At 35.0% G+C, this 17,269-nt stretch overlaps 7 non-coding genes across 7 annotated transcripts; all 7 read left to right on the top strand.

Annotated features, from left to right (window-relative positions):
• The first annotated feature begins 3,109 nt into the window (after nt 1-3,109).
• Nucleotides 3,110-3,183, top strand: TRNAT-UGU (transfer RNA threonine (anticodon UGU)). Its single transcript has one exon. It is a non-coding gene; the product is annotated as a tRNA-Thr (tRNA).
• A 3,498-nt stretch (nt 3,184-6,681) lies between these two features.
• TRNAT-UGU (transfer RNA threonine (anticodon UGU)) lies at nt 6,682-6,755 on the top strand. Its single transcript has one exon. It is a non-coding gene; the product is annotated as a tRNA-Thr (tRNA).
• Nucleotides 6,756-8,035: 1,280 nt separating this feature from the next.
• TRNAT-UGU (transfer RNA threonine (anticodon UGU)) lies at nt 8,036-8,109 on the top strand. The gene has a single exon. It is a non-coding gene; the product is annotated as a tRNA-Thr (tRNA).
• A 1,527-nt stretch (nt 8,110-9,636) lies between these two features.
• Nucleotides 9,637-9,710, top strand: TRNAT-UGU (transfer RNA threonine (anticodon UGU)). The gene has a single exon. It is a non-coding gene; the product is annotated as a tRNA-Thr (tRNA).
• Nucleotides 9,711-11,238: 1,528 nt separating this feature from the next.
• Nucleotides 11,239-11,312, top strand: TRNAT-UGU (transfer RNA threonine (anticodon UGU)). The gene has a single exon. It is a non-coding gene; the product is annotated as a tRNA-Thr (tRNA).
• A 1,711-nt stretch (nt 11,313-13,023) lies between these two features.
• On the top strand, nt 13,024-13,097 carry TRNAT-UGU (transfer RNA threonine (anticodon UGU)). The gene has a single exon. It is a non-coding gene; the product is annotated as a tRNA-Thr (tRNA).
• A 725-nt stretch (nt 13,098-13,822) lies between these two features.
• On the top strand, nt 13,823-13,896 carry TRNAT-UGU (transfer RNA threonine (anticodon UGU)). Its single transcript has one exon. It is a non-coding gene; the product is annotated as a tRNA-Thr (tRNA).
• The last annotated feature ends 3,373 nt before the right edge of the window (nt 13,897-17,269 follow it).

Raw genomic sequence — 17,269 nt, 5'->3', positions numbered from 1 at the left:
TTGTAAACAGGAGATCCTGAGTTCAACTCTCAGCAGTACCTTGTTTTCATCTTCTCAAGAATAAGCTTCCTATCTTAAAGCATGTCTTTTACCTGTGTGCAAATTCAAATTTGCCATTGTTCCAGCCCTACTGATAGTGCAATTGTGAGATTAAGAATCTCATCTAAATGCTGAAAAGGAAGTAAGATTGCTTCAAGCTTGACAACTTAACCAATGGATTTTATTTTGAAATTCCTCCACTTTCCGCACCTGACTCTCTAAGCAGTCTTTCCAATATATCACATCTTTTTGTGATGTAGACAAGTTGGTCAAAGAGCCTGTTTAGTAAACAGAAAATCTTGATTTCGAATGTCAGCAGTGCTTTCCTTTCTTCATGTCAGTTTGGGGCTGTTAGCCGAAAAAGAAGACTTTCACTTCTGTTTGACATCAAACATGTCTTTCCCAAAGCACTAATAAAGTGTAATTGAGAGAAAAAAACTTTCTGCTTTTGAAATGCTCTAAAAGGAATTAGATGAAATAAGTTTCTTTAGAGAATATAGGATGGCTTCAAGCATTACAAATTAAAACCAGTGGAATTTGAGTAAAAAAAAAAATTTTGCTTTTGAAATGCTCTAAAAGGAATCAGATGAAATAACTTTCTTTAGAGAATATAGGATGGGCTCAAGCATTACAAATTAAAACCAGTGGAATTACACATTAGATGCTACAAATTTTCATAGCAGTTTTCGGAAAAAGCAGAATAATAAATATTCACCAACAGAACATGTGGTTCTGTGGCTTAGTTGGTTAAAGTGCCTGTCTTGTAAACAGGAGATCCTGAGTTCAACTCTCAGCAGTACCTTGTTTTCATCTTCTCAAGAATAAGCTTCCTATCTTAAAGCATGTCTTTTACCTGTGTGCAAATTCAAATTTGCCATTGTTCCAGCCCTACTGATAGTGCAATTGTGAGATTAAGAATCTCATCTAAATGCTGAAAAGGAAGTAAGATTGCTTCAAGCTTGACAACTTAACCAACTTAACCAAGATGCTACATCTTCTCAAGAATAAGCTTCCTATCTTAAAGCAGGTGTGTTTTACCTGTGTGCAAACTCAAATTTGCCATTGTTCCAGCCCTACTGATAGTGCAATTGTGAGATTAAGAATCTCATCTAAATGCTGAAAAGGAAGTAAGATTGCTTCAAGCTTGACAACTTAACCAACTTAACCAAGATGCTACATCTTCTCAAGAATAAGCTTCCTATCTTAAAGCAGGTGTGTTTTACCTGTGTGCAAACTCAAATTTGCTATTGTTCCAGCCCTACTGATAGTGCAATTGTGAGATTAAGAATCTCATCTAAATGCTGAAAAGGAAGTAAGATTGCTTCAAGCTTGACAACTTAACCAATGGATTTTATTTTGAAATGCCTCCACTTTCCGCACCTGACTCTCTAAGCAGTCTTTCCAATATATCACATCTTTTTGTGATGTAGACAAGTTGGTCAAAGAGCTTGTTTAGTAAACAGAAAATCTTGATTTCGAATGTCAGCAGTGCTTTCCTTTCTTCATGTCAGTTTGGGGCTGTTAGCCGAAAAAGAGGACTTTCACTTTTGTTTGACATCAAACATGTCTTTCCCAAAGCACTAATAAAGTGTAATTGAGAGAAAAAAAACTTTCTGCTTTTGAAATGCTCTAAAAGGAATTAGATGAAATAAGTTTCTTTAGAGAATATAGGATGGCTTCAAGCATTACAAATTAAAACCAGTGGAATTTGAGTAAAAAAAAAAATTTTGCTTTTGAAATGCTCTAAAAGGAATCAGATAAAATAACTTTCTTTAGAGAATATAGGATGGGCTCAAGCATTACAAATTAAAACCAGTGGAATTACACATTAGATGCTACAAATTTTCATAGCAGTTTTCGGAAAAAGCAGAATAATAAATATTCACCTATGGAACATGTGGTGCTGTGGCTTAGTTGGTTAAAGCGCCTGTCTTGTAAACTGGAGATCCTGAGTTCAACTCTCAGCAGTACCTTGTTTTCATCTTCTCAAGAATAAGCTTCCTATCTTAAAGCAGGTCTTTTACCTGTGTGCAAATTCAAATTTGCCATTGTTCCAGCCCTACTGATAGTGCAATTGTGAGATTAAGAATCTCATCTAAATGCTGAAAAGGAAGTAAGATTGCTTCAAGCTTGACAACTTAACCAACTTAACCAAGATGCTACATCTTCTCAAGAATAAGCTTCCTATCTTAAAGCAGGTGTGTTTTACCTGTGTGCAAACTCAAATTTGCCATTGTTCCAGCCCTACTGATAGTGCAATTGTGAGATTAAGAATCTCATCTAAATGCTGAAAAGGAAGTAAGATTGCTTCAAGCTTGACAACTTAACCAACTTAACCAAGATGCTACATCTTCTCAAGAATAAGCTTCCTATCTTAAAGCAGGTGTGTTTTACCTGTGTGCAAACTCAAATTTGCCATTGTTCCAGCCCTACTGATAGTGCAATTGTGAGATTAAGAATCTCATCTAAATGCTGAAAAGGAAGTAAGATTGCTTCAAGCTTGACAACTTAACCAATGGATTTTATTTTGAAATGCCTCCACTTTCCGCACCTGACTCTCTAAGCAGTCTTTCCAATATATCACATCTTTTTGTGATGTAGACAAGTTGGTCAAAGAGCCTGTTTAGTAAACAGAAAATCTTGATTTCGAATGTCAGCAGTGCTTTCCTTTCTTCATGTCAGTTTGGGGCTGTTAGCCGAAAAAGAGGACTTTCACTTTTGTTTGACATCAAACATGTCTTTCCCAAAGCACTAATAAAGTGTAATTGAGAGAAAAAAAACTTTCTGCTTTTGAAATGCTCTAAAAGGAATTAGATGAAATAAGTTTCTTTAGAGAATATAGGATGGCTTCAAGCATTACAAATTAAAACCAGTGGAATTTGAGTAAAAAAAAAAATTTTGCTTTTGAAATGCTCTAAAAGGAATCAGATGAAATAACTTTCTTTAGAGAATATAGGATGGGCTCAAGCATTACAAATTAAAACCAGTGGAATTACACATTAGATGCTACAAATTTTCATAGCAGTTTTCAGAAAAAGCAGAATAATAAATATTCACACATGAAAATTGGGGTGCTGTGGCTTAGTTGGTTAAAGTGCCTGTCTTGTAAACAGGAGATCCTGAGTTCAACTCTCAGCAGTACCTTGTTTTCATCTTCTCAAGAATAAGCTTCCAATCTTAAAGCAGGTCTTTTACCTGTGTGCAAATTCAAATTTGCCATTGTTCCAGCCCTACTGATAGTGCAATTGTGAGATTAAGAATCTCATCTAAATGCTGAAAAGGAAGTAAGATTGCTTCAAGCTTGACAACTTAACCAACTTAACCAAGATGCTACATCTTCTCAAGAATAAGCTTCCTATCTTAAAGCAGGTGTGTTTTACCTGTGTGCAAACTCAAATTTGCCATTGTTCCAGCCCTACTGATAGTGCAATTGTGAGATTAAGAATCTCATCTAAATGCTGAAAAGGAAGTAAGATTGCTTCAAGCTTGACAACTTAACCAACTTAACCAAGATGCTACATCTTCTCAATAATAAGCTTCCTATCTTAAAGCAGGTGTGTTTTACCTGTGTGCAAACTCAAATTTGCCATTGTTCCAGCCCTACTGATAGTGCAATTGTGAGATTAAGAATCTCATCTAAATGCTGAAAAGGAAGTAAGATTGCTTCAAGCTTGACAACTTAACCAATGGATTTTATTTTGAAATGCCTCCACTTTCCGCACCTGACTCTCTAAGCAGTCTTTCCAATATATCACATCTTTTTGTGATGTAGACAAGTTGGTCAAAGAGCCTGTTTAGTAAACAGAAAATCTTGATTTCGAATGTCAGCAGTGCTTTCCTTTCTTCATGTCAGTTTGGGGCTGTTAGCCGAAAAAGAGGACTTTCACTTTTGTTTGACATCAAACATGTCTTTCCCAAAGCACTAATAAAGTGTAATTGAGAGAAAAAAAACTTTCTGCTTTTGAAATGCTCTAAAAGGAATTAGATGAAATAAGTTTCTTTAGAGAATATAGGATGGCTTCAAGCATTACAAATTAAAACCAGTGGAATTTGAGTAAAAAAAAAAATTTTGCTTTTGAAATGCTCTAAAAGGAATCAGATGAAATAACTTTCTTTAGAGAATATAGGATGGGCTCAAGCATTACAAATTAAAACCAGTGGAATTACACATTAGATGATACAAATTTTCATAGCAGTTTTCAGAAAAAGCAGAATAATAAATATTCACACATGAAAATTGGGATGCTGTGGCTTAGTTGGTTAAAGTTCCTGTCTTGTAAACAGGAGATCCTGAGTTCAACTCTCAGCAGTACCTTGTTTTCATCTTCTCAAGAATAAGCTTCCTATCTTAAAGCATGTCTTTTACCTGTGTGCAAATTCAAATTTGCCATTGTTCCAGCCCTACTGATAGTGCAATTGTGAGATTAAGAATCTCATCTAAATGCTGAAAAGGAAGTAAGATTGCTTCAAGCTTGACAACTTAACCAATGGATTTTATTTTGAAATTCCTCCACTTTCCGCACCTGACTCTCTAAGCAGTCTTTCCAATATATCACATCTTTTTGTGATGTAGACAAGTTGGTCAAAGAGCCTGTTTAGTAAACAGAAAATCTTGATTTCGAATGTCAGCAGTGCTTTCCTTTCTTCATGTCAGTTTGGGGCTGTTAGCCGAAAAAGAAGACTTTCACTTCTGTTTGACATCAAACATGTCTTTCCCAAAGCACTAATAAAGTGTAATTGAGAGAAAAAAACTTTCTGCTTTTGAAATGCTCTAAAAGGAATTAGATGAAATAAGTTTCTTTAGAGAATATAGGATGGCTTCAAGCATTACAAATTAAAACCAGTGGAATTTGAGTAAAAAAAAAAATTTTGCTTTTGAAATGCTCTAAAAGGAATCAGATGAAATAACTTTCTTTAGAGAATATAGGATGGGCTCAAGCATTACAAATTAAAACCAGTGGAATTACACATTAGATGCTACAAATTTTCATAGCAGTTTTCGGAAAAAGCAGAATAATAAATATTCACCAACAGAACATGTGGTTCTGTGGCTTAGTTGGTTAAAGTGCCTGTCTTGTAAACAGGAGATCCTGAGTTCAACTCTCAGCAGTACCTTGTTTTCATCTTCTCAAGAATAAGCTTCCTATCTTAAAGCATGTCTTTTACCTGTGTGCAAATTCAAATTTGCCATTGTTCCAGCCCTACTGATAGTGCAATTGTGAGATTAAGAATCTCATCTAAATGCTGAAAAGGAAGTAAGATTGCTTCAAGCTTGACAACTTAACCAATGGATTTTATTTTGAAATTCCTCCACTTTCCGCACCTGACTCTCTAAGCAGTCTTTCCAATATATCACATCTTTTTGTGATGTAGACAAGTTGGTCAAAGAGCCTGTTTAGTAAACAGAAAATCTTGATTTCGAATGTCAGCAGTGCTTTCCTTTCTTCATGTCAGTTTGGGGCTGTTAGCCGAAAAAGAAGACTTTCACTTCTGTTTGACATCAAACATGTCTTTCCCAAAGCACTAATAAAGTGTAATTGAGAGAAAAAAACTTTCTGCTTTTGAAATGCTCTAAAAGGAATTAGATGAAATAAGTTTCTTTAGAGAATATAGGATGGCTTCAAGCATTACAAATTAAAACCAGTGGAATTTGAGTAAAAAAAAAAATTTTGCTTTTGAAATGCTCTAAAAGGAATCAGATGAAATAACTTTCTTTAGAGAATATAGGATGGGCTCAAGCATTACAAATTAAAACCAGTGGAATTACACATTAGATGCTACAAATTTTCATAGCAGTTTTCGGAAAAAGCAGAATAATAAATATTCACCAACAGAACATGTGGTTCTGTGGCTTAGTTTGTTAAAGCGCCTGTCTTGTAAACAGGAGATCCTGAGTTCAACTCTCAGCAGTACCTTGTTTTTGTCTTCTCAAGAATAAGCTTCCTATCTTAAAGCAGTTGTTTTACCTGTGTGCAAACTCAAATTTGCCATTGTTCCAGCCCTACTGATAGTGCAATTGTGAGATTAAGAATCTCATCTAAATGCTGAAAAGGAAGTAAGATTGCTTCAAGCTTGACAACTTAACCAATGGATTTTATTTTGAAATGCCTCCACTTTCCGCACCTGACTCTCTAAGCAGTCTTTCCAATATATCACATCTTTTTGTGATGTAGACAAGTTGGTCAAAGAGCCTGTTTAGTAAACAGAAAATCTTGATTTCGAATGTCAGCAGTGCTTTCCTTTCTTCATGTCAGTTTGGGGCTGTTAGCCGAAAAAGAGGACTTTCACTTTTGTTTGACATCAAACATGTCTTTCCCAAAGCACTAATAAAGTGTAATTGAGAGAAAAAAAACTTTCTGCTTTTGAAATGCTCTAAAAGGAATTAGATGAAATAAGTTTCTTTAGAGAATATAGGATGGCTTCAAGCATTACAAATTAAAACCAGTGGAATTTGAGTAAAAAAAAAAAATTTGCTTTTGAAATGCTCTAAAAGGAATCAGATAAAATAACTTTCTTTAGAGAATATAGGATGGGCTCAAGCATTACAAATTAAAACCAGTGGAATTACACATTAGATGCTACAAATTTTCATAGCAGTTTTCAGAAAAAGCAGAATAATAAATATTCACACATGAAAATTGGGGTGCTGTGGCTTAGTTGGTTAAAGTGCCTGTCTTGTAAACAGGAGATCCTGAGTTCAACTCTCAGCAGTACCTTGTTTTCATCTTCTCAAGAATAAGCTTCCTATCTTAAAGCAGGTCTTTTACCTGTGTGCAAATTCAAATTTGCCATTGTTCCAGCCCTACTGATAGTGCAATTGTGAGATTAAGAATCTCATCTAAATGCTGAAAAGGAAGTAAGATTGCTTCAAGCTTGACAACTTAACCAACTTAACCAAGATGCTACATCTTCTCAAGAATAAGCTTCCTATCTTAAAGCAGGTGTGTTTTACCTGTGTGCAAACTCAAATTTGCCATTGTTCCAGCCCTACTGATAGTGCAATTGTGAGATTAAGAATCTCATCTAATTGCTGAAAAGGAAGTAAGATTGCTTTAAGCTTGACAACTTAACCAACTTAACCAAGATGCTACATCTTCTCAAGAATAAGCTTCCTATCTTAAAGCAGGTGTGTTTTACCTGTGTGCAAACTCAAATTTGTCATTGTTCCAGCCCTACTGATAGTGCAATTGTGAGATTAAGAATCTCATCTAAATGCTGAAAAGGAAGTAAGATTGCTTCAAGCTTGACAACTTAACCAACTTAACCAAGATGCTACATCTTCTCAAGAATAAGCTTCCTATCTTAAAGCAGTTGTTTTACCTGTGTGCAAACTCAAATTTGCCATTGTTCCAGCCCTACTGATAGTGCAATTGTGAGATTAAGAATCTCATCTAAATGCTGAAAAGGAAGTAAGATTGCTTCAAGCTTGACAACTTAACCAATGGATTTTATTTTGAAATGCCTCCACTTTCCGCACCTGACTCTCTAAGCAGTCTTTCCAATATATCACATCTTTTTGTGATGTAGACAAGTTGGTCAAAGAGCCTGTTTAGTAAACAGAAAATCTTGATTTCGAATGTCAGCAGTGCTTTCCTTTCTTCATGTCAGTTTGGGGCTGTTAGCCGAAAAAGAGGACTTTCACTTTTGTTTGACATCAAACATGTCTTTCCCAAAGCACTAATAAAGTGTAATTGAGAGAAAAAAAACTTTCTGCTTTTGAAATGCTCTAAAAGGAATTAGATGAAATAAGTTTCTTTAGAGAATATAGGATGGCTTCAAGCATTACAAATTAAAACCAGTGGAATTTGAGTAAAAAAAAAAATTTTGCTTTTGAAATGCTCTAAAAGGAATCAGATGAAATAACTTTCTTTAGAGAATATAGGATGGGCTCAAGCATTACAAATTAAAACCAGTGGAATTACACATTAGATGCTACAAATTTTCATAGCAGTTTTCAGAAAAAGCAGAATAATAAATATTCACACATGAAAATTGGGGTGCTGTGGCTTAGTTGGTTAAAGTGCCTGTCTTGTAAACAGGAGATCCTGAGTTCAACTCTCAGCAGTACCTTGTTTTCATCTTCTCAAGAATAAGCTTCCTATCTTAAAGCATGTCTTTTACCTGTGTGCAAATTCAAATTTGCCATTGTTCCAGCCCTACTGATAGTGCAATTGTGAGATTAAGAATCTCATCTAAATGCTGAAAAGGAAGTAAGATTGCTTCAAGCTTGACAACTTAACCAATGGATTTTATTTTGAAATTCCTCCACTTTCCGCACCTGACTCTCTAAGCAGTCTTTCCAATATATCACATCTTTTTGTGATGTAGACAAGTTGGTCAAAGAGCCTGTTTAGTAAACAGAAAATCTTGATTTCGAATGTCAGCAGTGCTTTCCTTTCTTCATGTCAGTTTGGGGCTGTTAGCCGAAAAAGAAGACTTTCACTTCTGTTTGACATCAAACATGTCTTTCCCAAAGCACTAATAAAGTGTAATTGAGAGAAAAAACTTTCTGCTTTTGAAATGCTCTAAAAGGAATTAGATGAAATAAGTTTCTTTAGAGAATATAGGATGGCTTCAAGCATTACAAATTAAAACCAGTGGAATTTGAGTAAAAAAAAAATTTTGCTTTTGAAATGCTCTAAAAGGAATCAGATGAAATAACTTTCTTTAGAGAATATAGGATGGGCTCAAGCATTACAAATTAAAACCAGTGGAATTACACATTAGATGGTACAAATTTTCACAGCAGTTTTCAGAAAAAGCAGAATAATAAATATTCACCAACAGAACATGTGGTTCTGTGGCTTAGTTGGTTAAAGCGCCTGTCTTGTAAACAGGAGATCCTGAGTTCAACTCTCAGCAGTAACTTGTTTTTGTCTTCTCAAGAATAAGCTTCCTATCTTAAAGCAGGTGTGTTTTACCTGTGTGCAAACTCAAATTTGCCATTGTTCCAGCCCTACTGATAGTGCAATTGTGAGATTAAGAATCTCATCTAAATGCTGAAAAGGAAGTAAGATTGCTTCAAGCTTGACAACTTAACCAATGGATTTTATTTTGAAATGCCTCCACTTTCCGCACCTGACTCTCTAAGCAGTCTTTCCAATATATCACATCTTTTTGTGATGTAGACAAGTTGGTCAAAGAGCCTGTTTAGTAAACAGAAAATCTTGATTTCGAATGTCAGCAGTGCTTTCCTTTCTTCATGTCAGTTTGGGGCTGTTAGCCGAAAAAGAGGACTTTCACTTTTGTTTGACATCAAACATGTCTTTCCCAAAGCACTAATAAAGTGTAATTGAGAGAAAAAAAACTTTCTGCTTTTGAAATGCTCTAAAAGGAATTAGATGAAATAAGTTTCTTTAGAGAATATAGGATGGCTTCAAGCATTACAAATTAAAACCAGTGGAATTTGAGTAAAAAAAAAAATTTTGCTTTTGAAATGCTCTAAAAGGAATCAGATGAAATAACTTTCTTTAGAGAATATAGGATGGGCTCAAGCATTACAAATTAAAACCAGTGGAATTACACATTAGATGCTACAAATTTTCATAGCAGTTTTCAGAAAAAGCAGAATAATAAATATTCACACATGAAAATTGGGGTGCTGTGGCTTAGTTGGTTAAAGTGCCTGTCTTGTAAACAGGAGATCCTGAGTTCAACTCTCAGCAGTACCTTGTTTTCATCTTCTCAAGAATAAGCTTCCTATCTTAAAGCAGGTCTTTTACCTGTGTGCAAATTCAAATTTGCCATTGTTCCAGCCCTACTGATAGTGCAATTGTGAGATTAAGAATCTCATCTAAATGCTGAAAAGGAAGTAAGATTGCTTCAAGCTTGACAACTTAACCAATGGATTTTATTTTGAAATTCCTCCACTTTCCGCACCTGACTCTCTAAGCAGTCTTTCCAATATATCACATCTTTTTGTGATGTAGACAAGTTGGTCAAAGAGCCTGTTTAGTAAACAGAAAATCTTGATTTCGAATGTCAGCAGTGCTTTCCTTTCTTCATGTCAGTTTGGGGCTGTTAGCCGAAAAATAAGACTTTCACTTCTGTTTGACATCAAACATGTCTTTCCCAAAGCACTAATAAAGTGTAATTGAGAGAAAAAAACTTTCTGCTTTTGAAATGCTCTAAAAGGAATTAGATGAAATAAGTTTCTTTAGAGAATATAGGATGGCTTCAAGCATTACAAATTAAAACCAGTGGAATTTGAGTAAAAAAAAAATTTTGCTTTTGAAATGCTCTAAAAGGAATCAGATGAAATAACTTTCTTTAGAGAATATAGGATGGGCTCAAGCATTACAAATTAAAACCAGTGGAATTACACATTAGATGGTACAAATTTTCACAGCAGTTTTCGGAAAAAGCAGAATAATAAATATTCACCAACAGAACATGTGGTTCTGTGGCTTAGTTGGTTAAAGCGCCTGTCTTGTAAACAGGAGATCCTGAGTTCAACTCTCAGCAGTAACTTGTTTTTGTCTTCTCAAGAATAAGCTTCCTATCTTAAAGCAGGTGTGTTTTACCTGTGTGCAAACTCAAATTTGCCATTGTTCCAGCCCTACTGATAGTGCAATTGTGAGATTAAGAATCTCATCTAAATGCTGAAAAGGAAGTAAGATTGCTTCAAGCTTGACAACTTAACCAATGGATTTTATTTTGAAATGCCTCCACTTTCCGCACCTGACTCTCTAAGCAGTCTTTCCAATATATCACATCTTTTTGTGATGTAGACAAGTTGGTCAAAGAGCCTGTTTAGTAAACAGAAAATCTTGATTTCGAATGTCAGCAGTGCTTTCCTTTCTTCATGTCAGTTTGGGGCTGTTAGCCGAAAAAGAGGACTTTCACTTTTGTTTGACATCAAACATGTCTTTCCCAAAGCACTAATAAAGTGTAATTGAGAGAAAAAAAACTTTCTGCTTTTGAAATGCTCTAAAAGGAATTAGATGAAATAAGTTTCTTTAGAGAATATAGGATGGCTTCAAGCATTACAAATTAAAACCAGTGGAATTTGAGTAAAAAAAAAAATTTTGCTTTTGAAATGCTCTAAAAGGAATCAGATGAAATAACTTTCTTTAGAGAATATAGGATGGGCTCAAGCATTACAAATTAAAACCAGTGGAATTACACATTAGATGCTACAAATTTTCATAGCAGTTTTCAGAAAAAGCAGAATAATAAATATACACACATGAAAATTGGGGTGCTGTGGCTTAGTTGGTTAAAGTGCCTGTCTTGTAAACAGGAGAGCCTGAGTTCAACTCTCAGCAGTACCTTGTTTTCATCTTCTCAAGAATAAGCTTCCTATCTTAAAGCAGGTCTTTTACCTGTGTGCAAATTCAAATTTGCCATTGTTCCAGCCCTACTGATAGTGCAATTGTGAGATTAAGAATCTCATCTAAATGCTGAAAAGGAAGTAAGATTGCATCAAGCTTGACAACTTAACCAACTTAACCAAGATGCTACATCTTCTCAAGAATAAGCTTCCTATCTTAAAGCAGGTGTGTTTTACCTGTGTGCAAACTCAAATTTGCCATTGTTCCAGCCCTACTGATAGTGCAATTGTGAGATTAAGAATCTCATCTAAATGCTGAAAAGGAAGTAAGATTGCTTCAAGCTTGACAACTTAACCAATGGATTTTATTTTGAAATGCCTCCACTTTCCGCACCTGACTCTCTAAGCAGTCTTTCCAATATATCACATCTTTTTGTGATGTAGACAAGTTGGTCAAAGAGCCTGTTTAGTAAACAGAAAATCTTGATTTCGAATGTCAGCAGTGCTTTCCTTTCTTCATGTCAGTTTGGGGCTGTTAGCCGAAAAAGAGGACTTTCACTTTTGTTTGACATCAAACATGTCTTTCCCAAAGCACTAATAAAGTGTAATTGAGAGAAAAAAAACTTTCTGCTTTTGAAATGCTCTAAAAGGAATTAGATGAAATAAGTTTCTTTAGAGAATATAGGATGGCTTCAAGCATTACAAATTAAAACCAGTGGAATTTGAGTAAAAAAAAAAATTTTGCTTTTGAAATGCTCTAAAAGGAATCAGATGAAATAACTTTCTTTAGAGAATATAGGATGGGCTCAAGCATTACAAATTAAAACCAGTGGAATTACACATTAGATGCTACAAATTTTCATAGCAGTTTTCGGAAAAAGCAGAATAATAAATATTCACCTATGGAACATGTGGTGCTGTGGCTTAGTTGGTTAAAGCGCCTGTCTTGTAAACTGGAGATCCTGAGTTCAACTCTCAGCAGTACCTTGTTTTTGTCTTCTCAAGAATAAGCTTCCTATCTTAAAGCAGGTGTTTTACCTATGTGCAAACTCAAATTTGCCATTGTTCCAGCCCTACTGATAGTGCAATTGTGAGATTAAGAATCTCATCTAATTGCTGAAAAGGAAGTAAGATTGCTTCAAGCTTGACAACTTAACCAATGGATTTTATTTTGAAATTCCTCCACTTTCCGCACCTGACTCTCTAAGCAGTCTTTCCAATATATCACATCTTTTTGTGATGTAGACAAGTTGGTCAAAGAGCCTGTTTAGTAAACAGAAAATCTTGATTTCGAATGTCAGCAGTGCTTTCCTTTCTTCATGTCAGTTTGGGGCTGTTAGCCGAAAAATAAGACTTTCACTTCTGTTTGACATCAAACATGTCTTTCCCAAAGCACTAATAAAGTGTAATTGAGAGAAAAAAACTTTCTGCTTTTGAAATGCTCTAAAAGGAATTAGATGAAATAAGTTTCTTTAGAGAATATAGGATGGCTTCAAACATTACAAATTAAAACCAGTGGAATTTGAGTAAAAAAAAAATTTTGCTTTTGAAATGCTCTAAAAGGAATCAGATGAAATAACTTTCTTTAGAGAATATAGGATGGGCTCAAGCATTACAAATTAAAACCAGTGGAATTACACATTAGATGCTACAAATTTTCATAGCAGTTTTCAGAAAAAGCAGAATAATAAATATTCACACTTGAAAATTGGGGTGCTGTGGCTTAGTTGGTTAAAGTGCCTGTCTTGTAAACAGGAGATCCTGAGTTCAACTCTCAGCAGTACCTTGTTTTCATCTTCTCAAGAATAAGCTTCCTATCTTAAAGCAGGTCTTTTACCTGTGTGCAAATTCAAATTTGCCATTGTTCCAGCCCTACTGATAGTGCAATTGTGAGATTAAGAATCTCATCTAAATGCTGAAAAGGAAGTAAGATTGCTTCAAGCTTGACAACTTAACCAATGGATTTTATTTTGAAATTCCTCCACTTTCCGCACCTGACTCTCTAAGCAGTCTTTCCAATATATCACATCTTTTTGTGATGTAGACAAGTTGGTCAAAGAGCCTGTTTAGTAAACAGAAAATCTTGATTTCGAACGTCAGCAGTGCTTTCCTTTCTTCATGTCAGTTTGGGGCTGTTAGCCGAAAAAGAAGACTTTCACTTCTGTTTGACATCAAACATGTCTTTCCCAAAGCACTAATAAAGTGTAATTGAGAGAAAAAAACTTTCTGCTTTTGAAATGCTCTAAAAGGAATTAGATGAAATAAGTTTCTTTAGAGAATATAGGATGGCTTCAAGCATTACAAATTAAAACCAGTGGAATTTGAGTAAAAAAAAAATTTTGCTTTTGAAATGCTCTAAAAGGAATCAGATGAAATAACTTTCTTTAGAGAATATAGGATGGGCTCAAGCATTACAAATTAAAACCAGTGGAATTACACATTAGATGCTACAAATTTTCATAGCAGTTTTCAGAAAAAGCAGAATAATAAATATTCACACATGAAAATTGGGGTGCTGTGGCTTAGTTGGTTAAAGTGCCTGTCTTGTAAACAGGAGATCCTGAGTTCAACTCTCAGCAGTACCTTGTTTTCATCTTCTCAAGAATAAGCTTCCTATCTTAAAGCATGTCTTTTACCTGTGTGCAAATTCAAATTTGCCATTGTTCCAGCCCTACTGATAGTGCAATTGTGAGATTAAGAATCTCATCTAAATGCTGAAAAGGAAGTAAGATTGCTTCAAGCTTGACAACTTAACCAATGGATTTTATTTTGAAATTCCTCCACTTTCCGCACCTGACTCTCTAAGCAGTCTTTCCAATATATCACATCTTTTTGTGATGTAGACAAGTTGGTCAAAGAGCCTGTTTAGTAAACAGAAAATCTTGATTTCGAACGTCAGCAGTGCTTTCCTTTCTTCATGTCAGTTTGGGGCTGTTAGCCGAAAAAGAAGACTTTCACTTCTGTTTGACATCAAACATGTCTTTCCCAAAGCACTAATAAAGTGTAATTGAGAGAAAAAAACTTTCTGCTTTTGAAATGCTCTAAAAGGAATTAGATGAAATAAGTTTCTTTAGAGAATATAGGATGGCTTCAAGCATTACAAATTAAAACCAGTGGAATTTGAGTAAAAAAAAAATTTTGCTTTTGAAATACTCTAAAAGGAATCAGATGAAATAACTTTCTTTAGAGAATATAGGATGGGCTCAAGCATTACAAATTAAAACCAGTGGAATTACACATTAGATGCTACAAATTTTCATAGCAGTTTTCAGAAAAAGCAGAATAATAAATATTCACCAACAGAACATGTGGTTCTGTGGCTTAGTTGGTTAAAGCGCCTGTCTTGTAAACAGGAGATCCTGAGTTCAACTCTCAGCAGTACCTTGTTTTTGTCTTCTCAAGAATAAGCTTCCTATCTTAAAGCAGTTGTTTTACCTGTGTGCAAACTCAAATTTGCCATTGTTCCAGCCCTACTGATAGTGCAATTGTGAGATTAAGAATCTCATCTAATTGCTGAAAAGGAAGTAAGATTGCTTCAAGCTTGACAACTTAACCAACTTAACCAAGATGCTACATCTTCTCAAGAATAAGCTTCCTATCTTAAAGCAGGTGTGTTTTACCTGTGTGCAAACTCAAATTTGCCATTGTTCCAGCCCTACTGATAGTGCAATTGTGAGATTAAGAATCTCATCTAAATGCTGAAAAGGAAGTAAGATTGCTTCAAGCTTGACAACTTAACCAACTTAACCAAGATGTTACATCTTCTCAAGAATAAGCTTCCTATCTTAAAGCAGGTGTGTTTTACCTGTGTGCAAACTCAAATTTGCCATTGTTCCAGCCCTACTGATAGTGCAATTGTGAGATTAAGAATCTCATCTAAATGCTGAAAAGGAAGTAAGATTGCTTCAAGCTTGACAACTTAACCAATGGATTTTATTTTGAAATGCCTCCACTTTCCGCACCTGACTCTCTAAGCAGTCTTTCCAATATATCACATCTTTTTGTGATGTAGACAAGTTGGTCAAAGAGCCTGTTTAGTAAACAGAAAATCTTGATTTCGAATGTCAGCAGTGCTTTCCTTTCTTCATGTCAGTTTGGGGCTGTTAGCCGAAAAAGAGGACTTTCACTTTTGTTTGACATCAAACATGTCTTTCCCAAAGCACTAATAAAGTGTAATTGAGAGAAAAAAAACTTTCTGCTTTTTAAATGCTCTAAAAGGAATTAGATGAAATAAGTTTCTTTAGAGAATATAGGATGACTTCAAGCATTACAAATTAAAACCAGTGGAATTTGAGTAAAAAAAAAAATTTTGCTTTTGAAATGCTCTAAAAGGAATCAGATAAAATAACTTTCTTTAGAGAATATAGGATGGGCTCAAGCATTACAAATTAAAACCAGTGGAATTACACATTAGATGCTACAAATTTTCATAGCAGTTTTCAGAAAAAGCAGAATAATAAATATTCACACATGAAAATTGGGGTGCTGTGGCTTAGTTGTTTAAAGTGCCTGTCTTGTAAACAGGAGATCCTGAGTTCAACTCTCAGCAGTACCTTGTTTTCATCTTCTCAAGAATAAGCTTCCTATCTTAAAGCAGGTCTTTTACCTGTGTGCAAATTCAAATTTGCCATTGTTCCAGCCCTACTGATAGTGCAATTGTGAGATTAAGAATCTCATCTAAATGCTGAAAAGGAATTAAGATTGCTTCAAGCTTGACAACTTAACCAATGGATTTTATTTTGAAATTCCTCCACTTTCCGCACCTGACTCTCTAAGCAGTCTTTCCAATATATCACATCTTTTTGTGATGTAGACAAGTTGGTCAAAGAGCCTGTTTAGTAAACAGAAAATCTTGATTTCGAACGTCAGCAGTGCTTTCCTTTCTTCATGTCAGTTTGGGGCTGTTAGCCGAAAAAGAAGACTTTCACTTCTGTTTGACATCAAACATGTCTTTCCCAAAGCACTAATAAAGTGTAATTGAGAGAAAAAAACTTTCTGCTTTTGAAATGCTCTAAAAGGAATTAGATGAAATAAGTTTCTTTAGAGAATATAGGATGGCTTCAAGCATTACAAATTAAAACCAGTGGAATTTGAGTAAAAAAAAAATTTTGCTTTTGAAATACTCTAAAAGGAATCAGATGAAATAACTTTCTTTAGAGAATATAGGATGGGCTCAAGCATTACAAATTAAAACCAGTGGAATTACACATTAGATGCTACAAATTTTCATAGCAGTTTTCAGAAAAAGCAGAATAATAAATATTCACCAACAGAACATGTGGTTCTGTGGCTTAGTTGGTTAAAGCGCCTGTCTTGTAAACAGGAGATCCTGAGTTCAACTCTCAGCAGTACCTTGTTTTTGTCTTCTCAAGAATAAGCTTCCTATCTTAAAGCAGTTGTTTTACCTGTGTGCAAACTCAAATTTGCCATTGTTCCAGCCCTACTGATAGTGCAATTGTGAGATTAAGAATCTCATCTAATTGCTGAAAAGGAAGTAAGATTGCTTCAAGCTTGACAACTTAACCAACTTAACCAAGATGCTACATCTTCTCAAGAATAAGCTTCCTATCTTAAAGCAGGTGTGTTTTACCTGTGTGCAAACTCAAATTTGCCATTGTTCCAGCCCTACTGATAGTGCAATTGTGAGATTAAGAATCTCATCTAAATGCTGAAAAGGAAGTAAGATTGCTTCAAGCTTGACAACTTAACCAACTTAACCAAGATGTTACATCTTCTCAAGAATAAGCTTCCTATCTTAAAGCAGGTGTGTTTTACCTGTGTGCAAACTCAAATTTGCCATTGTTCCAGCCCTACTGATAGTGCAATTGTGAGATTAAGAATCTCATCTAAATGCTGAAAAGGAAGTAAGATTGCTTCAAGCTTGACAACTTAACCAATGGATTTTATTTTGAAATGCCTCCACTTTCCGCACCTGACTCTCTAAGCAGTCTTTCCAAT

Source organism: Dendrobates tinctorius, unplaced genomic scaffold (assembly GCF_039654945.1).
Source record: "Dendrobates tinctorius isolate UK_male_01 unplaced genomic scaffold, ASM3965494v1 ptg000254l, whole genome shotgun sequence".
Classification (NCBI taxonomy): Eukaryota; Metazoa; Chordata; class Amphibia; order Anura; family Dendrobatidae; genus Dendrobates; species Dendrobates tinctorius.
The sequence above is the reverse complement of the archived record's forward strand: the minus strand, read 5'-3'. Positions and strand labels throughout refer to the sequence as shown.